Raw genomic sequence first — 5,983 nt, 5'->3', positions numbered from 1 at the left:
GCATATAATCTGCCGGTCATCATACTTCGCGTCATGTTGATATTGTGAGTGACGTGATGGTGCTTGGCCCAGTTGGTGTGGACTACTACAGATGGCGCAACGTGACCTGCGCAGCAAGTAGCCGCACCGACATCGTCACCTACCTTGTCCTGCTTCCGTTTCCAGGAGCCTCCCTTGTTTTTGCTGTTTGCCCGCGATGGGCGGGTCGGTGCAGCCATTGCCACTGGAGTGATCAGTCGGTGTGTTAAATGAAACCTTAACCCGCATTAAACCGTTACCCTACTATGCGAGTCTTCCTGCGTTCAGCCCAAGCCGCACATCTGGCACAGTCGACCCCGAACCTCTGCCAAGCCAGTCAGCCACGGCAGCGCAAGAACGACGATCAGTACGCCTCTTCAGCCGCATTCGTCATTGTAGTCGCATCCTCACGCCGCCGAAGACTCACGCCTGAAGATACTTCTGCCATTTTACCGCTCGTCTGTCCTCACTCCGCATCAGAAGGAAAGCACGGGCGTCAGATGAAGAGTGCCGTGAATTTTCACAACTAGCCCGGAAATAATTTGAATCCCGCGCATAACCTGTGGCTTAGCGTTCACTCGCCTAGTCTCCCGTGCGCCCAGCCTCGCTTTGCGGTGCTTCATGCCAGGAATTATTTGAGAGGAGCTTGACTCAACGACCCTGGCGCGGCTCGGAGTCGACCTTATCCGCGATGAATTGGCCCGACGCGTGTTAGAGAGCACCGGCTCTAAGGAAGAGCTCATTCAGCGCCTCGAAGCCGACATTCACCAACGTCGTGAGGCAACGCCACGGTCAAGCGTGGAGAGGGCGAGTACCGCCGGCAACTCAGGTTTGACCCTTGATACCGCGACGCTCGAAAGTCTGGCACTTCTGTTTGAACAGCTGCCACGCACCCGACTACAGCTACCACACTGCCAGACCTGTCGTCATCGATTGCTTACTTTGATCAGTCTCCAGCACAAAATGTTAATGTCTGGCTCAATGACGTGCGCCGGGTACAGCAGCTTGCCGCATGGGACGACGCCACCACCCGTCTCATTGCCGCAAGTAAACTGAAAGGCACAGCTCGTAATTGGCACCTCGCTTTTGAAAATCGCCATTCAACCTGGGAAACGTGGAGCGCCGCCCTGAAGGAAACATTTTCATCGGAGCTGACCCTCATTGAATGGCAGGAACGCGTCATAAAGATCAGACAGGGTCCAGGCTAGAGCCTACAAGAGTACGCTTACGCAAAGCTGCGTGTGATTGAAAGCTGCTCCGTAACCCTTACTGACGCCCAGAAGATTGATTACCTACTACAAGGTCTTCAAGAACCACATGTCATTGCGGCCATCGCGGCTTATAGGCCGTTAACAGTGCGTGACTTCATGTCCACGTGCGCAAGCCTAGAAAAGTGCACTCAACGTGCCCACGACAAGGCAAACGTAAGGCAACCGGTGCTTCCACAGAAGCCACCCCCTCGTTCATCTCAAAGTGGCAATTCAGGACGTCAGCAGTATAACTTCCAGCCAACAGCTACAACAGCACAGCCAAGACAGCGCATTTCCGAGTTGCCCAAGGAACAACAGCAACGAAGATACGAAGCCATTTCTGCACAGTATGGAGCCCCAGCATTCCGGAGCGGCCAAGACATTGCACAAGCAACCTGTTACAAGTGCAAAGAGTTAGGGCATTTGGCGTTGGTATGTCCCTCGCACAGCAACAGGGCACCACCGTCAACCATTCTTGATGCCCAACAGCCACGGTCCTTTCACAGTATGCCTGACGAACTTGAAGGCTCCCAACACCAATGTCCATTTTTCACGGCGGCCATTGCAGGAGTCGGAGAATATGACGCATATCCGACTCCGGCTCGAACGTGACATTGATTTCTAAAGCCATCCTACTTTCCGCAATGATCTTGCCATGGACTAATTTCTCTCTTGCCGTCGTTCGAGGTGGTACAGCGCTACCAGTTGGGTCCGCTCTCCTTAAGATAACTATTGGCCCTATCACTGGTGTGGTTGAGGCAGCAGTGTTGGAGAACAACGTCCTACCCATTATTCTGGGTGAAGACTGGTTTTTGGCAGCGCGAGCCCGCTTTATCTTCCAGCCACCTGAGCCCACTCAGCTACAACATCCAGCCACGGGCGTAACGCTTCTAGCCACTCAGCGTCTGGTCCCGCGAATGGCGAATGCCGTCATTTTAGCCCGCTCAAAACTTTTTGCGCCAGCAGAAGCAACATCACAAGACTGTCTAGAACGAGAACCCTTACCATCGCCAGAAGTGCCTCCCTGGCAAGTTTTGGCGGCGAAGACAGTGCCGCTGGACAGCAGCACTGCCGCACTACAAGTCTGCACTATGGTGCCTGTAACCATCCATCCCGAACTTCCACAAGCCAGCCTAGGCAGCCAGCTCTCCCCTGAACAGCAGTCTGTCATTGCTGACATACTGGCCAAGAACAATGCCGTCTTTTCTCGCCATGAAGATGACATTGTTCATTTTACTGACACTTAACATCGCATTGATTTGCTGCCCAATACTGTGCCGTACAGCCGCAGCCCTTACAGATATACGCTAGAAGACAGGCAATTCCTCGAAAGGCAAATTAATAAGCTTCTTGCTCAAAATATCATCATCCCTGCATCTGGCCCGTGGGCATTCCAAGTCGTTGTGGTGTCTCGCAGTGGAAAGAAACACTTGTGTGTGAATTACATTCCACTTAATGAACGCACGATCAAGGTTGTGCACCCCCTGCTACTGGTGGGTGACATCCTTCAGGATATCACTGGCTGTGCCTACTTCGTCACAATGGACATTAAGTGCGCCTACTGGCAAGTCAGCCTGAGACCCCAGGACCATGAGAAAACCGCATTCATCGCCCACCACGGAACTCACATGTGGACCCGAATGCCATTCGGATTAAAGAATGCGCCGTCAACATTTCAGCGAGCCATGCAACTGGTATTCCAAGACCTTCAGCCTCGCCCGGATAAATGCGTCATACGAGTATATCTTGATCACATCCTTATCTATGCAGAGTCATTCGTCACATTCGCAGACTTGATGGAAGAGGCCCTCCAGTTGCTGCATACCAGTGGACTTAAGGCCTCACTTGAGAAATGTTCCTTCGGTCTCGCTTGCATCAAATTTCTTGGGTTCATCATTGAAAGTGAAGGCCATAGCCCGGATCCAGAAAGAGCAGCTGCCGTGTACCGTATCACAACTCCCCGAAACCAAAAGGAAGTCCTTTCCTGGATACAGACAGCCAGCTTTTATCGTTGATTCATCAAGGGCTTCGCTAAAGTGGTAGCCCCTGTTCAAGCCCTTGTCAAGTCATCCACATTTCTATGGTCCCCAGAATGCGAAAGTGCCTTCCAGACTATTCGCTCAGCCCTTACAGAGCCACCACTACTTGCTCATTTCAATCAATATGCAGCAACAACAGTAACCACTGATGCTTCTGGTGAAGCCATAGGAGCAGTGTTGTCACAATTTCAGGATGGCAAAGAACGTGTTATTCTCTATGCTAGCCGATCCCTGACACTAGACGAACGCAAGCTTCACAGTAGCGTATGGGAAGGCATCGCAGTACATTGGGCAATAACAGTGAAATTTCGTCAGTATCTAATTGGAATCAAGCTTGTCCTAGTTACGGATAACTGGACTGTTGCTTGCTCTTGACCAAGTGTGTGAAACCATCTCGCAATTTACGTCCATGCTCATGGACTTGGTTAAATTTGACTTCTCTGTCAGACATTTGCGTGGACGGCAGAATGTTGTAGCTGGCCATTTGTCTCGACTTTCGTGTGCAGTCACACACTCCGCCCAAGCGCTGGCTACCACTCAAGAAAAAGACTCTGAATGCAGTGCAATTCTTCAAAGCCTTGCTAATGGAGATGCCCCGGCCGAGTTCAACCTAATCGACAACGTTCTATAACATCGGACACCTTCAGGAACCTATGCTGTTGTAGCGCCATCAGCATTGCGTCCCGCCATTCTCCAGGTACAACATGATGGTGCAGGTCACTTCGAAGTTAAGAGGACTTTACACAAAGTGCAAGACCGCTACTGGTGGCCAGATATGGAAAAGGCAGTCAAGAGCTACGTGTCATCCTGCCAGTGCTGCCAGCAGTATCACCGTCCAACCTCAAGAAGTGTTCGTTATCTTGGCAAAATGCCCACCTCAGATGTTCCATTCTCAAGCATTGCTATCGACCACATAACTGTGCCTCCCAGCAACTCATCACGGTACATACTGAACATGATTGATTTTGCGACTCGCTTTAGTGCTCCAGGAGCCGTTCCGTCAACCTCGGCACGCGAAGTTATTCAGACTCTGCATAAAGTATTTTATTGCTATGGTGCACCTGACCACCGCCTCTCAGACCATGGGTCAGCCTTTGAGTCGGCAGAGTTCAAGCGGTTCATGCATTTACATAACGTTGAGCTGCACTTTTCAACAGCCTACCGACCTGAAGGGAATGCCCTCGTTGAACGTAGCAATAGGATATTACTTACAGTATTACGAAAAATATGTGCTTTGGAACCTTTATCATGGCCTGCAAAGCTCCATGAAGCAGCCTTTGCGGTCAACACTTCGGTGAATTCTAGCAGCAGCTTTTCGCCATTCCAGTTACTCTTCAGCTAGGTGCCTAAGGTTCCTCTCCAGCAACAACGGTCGCTCCAACAAACCGGCCTTGTTGAGCGCGTCCTCGACGTAACAGCGCAATGTTCAGAGGCGTCTGCCAATTCAGAAGCAGCTCAAGCCTCCCGCAAACGCCACTATGATAGCACCCATCGCTCTCACAGTTTCGCAGTAGGTGACCTAGTATGGATCAAACGTCAAGCGCCAGCGCCCCACGAGAAAATGGCACCGCGCTTCATAGGCCTCTACCGTCTCACTGAGCAGTTGACTGTATCCACATTCAAGGCTTTGCGTGCGTCAGGAATGACAGCTCACCTGCTTAACCAGCCAAGAACTGTGTATGTTTTGCAAATTAAGTTGTATGTGCCTCCGTCATCTCCTGTGGCACACCTTTCGTCTAGTCTTGAAGGGGAAACATCCTCCACTACAGTCCCTGATGATGAAACTGCCATCCACCAAACACAGCCTCAGCGCCAACAGCGTGTCCGCCACCTTCCCCGTCACTTGCGAGACTTCGTGCTTGATTGACTATGTGGACGTCAAGTTAGACCAAGGGACTTGGTCATCCGGACGAGGGTGGAATGTGAGTGACGTGATGGTGCTTGACCCAGTTGGTGTGGACTGCTACAGATGGCGCAACTTGACCTGCGCAGCAAGTAGCTGCACCGACATCGTCCCCTACCTTGTGATGCTTCCGTTTCCGGGAGCCTCGCTTGTTTTTGCTGTTTGCCCGCGATGGGCGGGTCAGTCAAGCCATTGCCGCTGGAGTGATCAGTCGGTGTGTTATATGTAACCTTAACCCGCATTAAACCGTTACCCTACTATGCGAGCCTTCCTGCGTTAGCTCAAGCCTCACAATATAGAGGTTGCCGCACATAACTTGAGCCATGAGTTTCAAAATGAAAGGCTTGTCGGAAGCGAATTGAGCCGAACGCGTACTATTCGCTATAGCCTCAGACAATTCTTTGTTTTCCCCGTAACTCCCTAATTAACTAAGTTTAATTACTCACCTTTGTAATTATTGGCTGAGGACTCCACGTATGATACGCAGGTTTGTAGAGCTCCTTCAGAAACCTTCGAAACATTGAAAAAAGCCACGTGACGGAGCGCTTGCGCAGTGGTATCGTGCTGCTCTCAAGCGTGCTTTCAGTGAACAAGGTCGGCTCCCGCAGAATGACGGTGAAAATGCATGCTGCTGGCCGACCGCGACCGATGAGGTAAAGAACGCCCTGCCGCTTCCTCGTCGCAAGTCACGATGCAGCCGACCTCGTTCACGGAACGCACGCGTGAGAGCAGCACAATACCACTGCGCAAGCGCTCCGTCACGTGGCTTTTTT

The 5,983-nt window shown here is 51.4% G+C and overlaps 1 pseudogene; it reads left to right on the top strand.

The window, feature by feature from the left end:
- The first annotated feature begins 639 nt into the window (after window positions 1-639).
- LOC142566791 (uncharacterized) lies at window positions 640-1,880 on the top strand (annotated as a pseudogene).
- Window positions 1,881-5,983: the final 4,103 nt, after the last annotated feature.

The sequence above is a fragment of the Dermacentor variabilis genome, unplaced genomic scaffold, assembly GCF_050947875.1.
Source record: "Dermacentor variabilis isolate Ectoservices unplaced genomic scaffold, ASM5094787v1 scaffold_13, whole genome shotgun sequence".
NCBI classification, from domain to species: domain Eukaryota; kingdom Metazoa; phylum Arthropoda; class Arachnida; order Ixodida; family Ixodidae; genus Dermacentor; species Dermacentor variabilis.
Note: the sequence above shows the minus strand (reverse complement) of the source record. Positions and strands in the feature narration are given on the sequence as shown.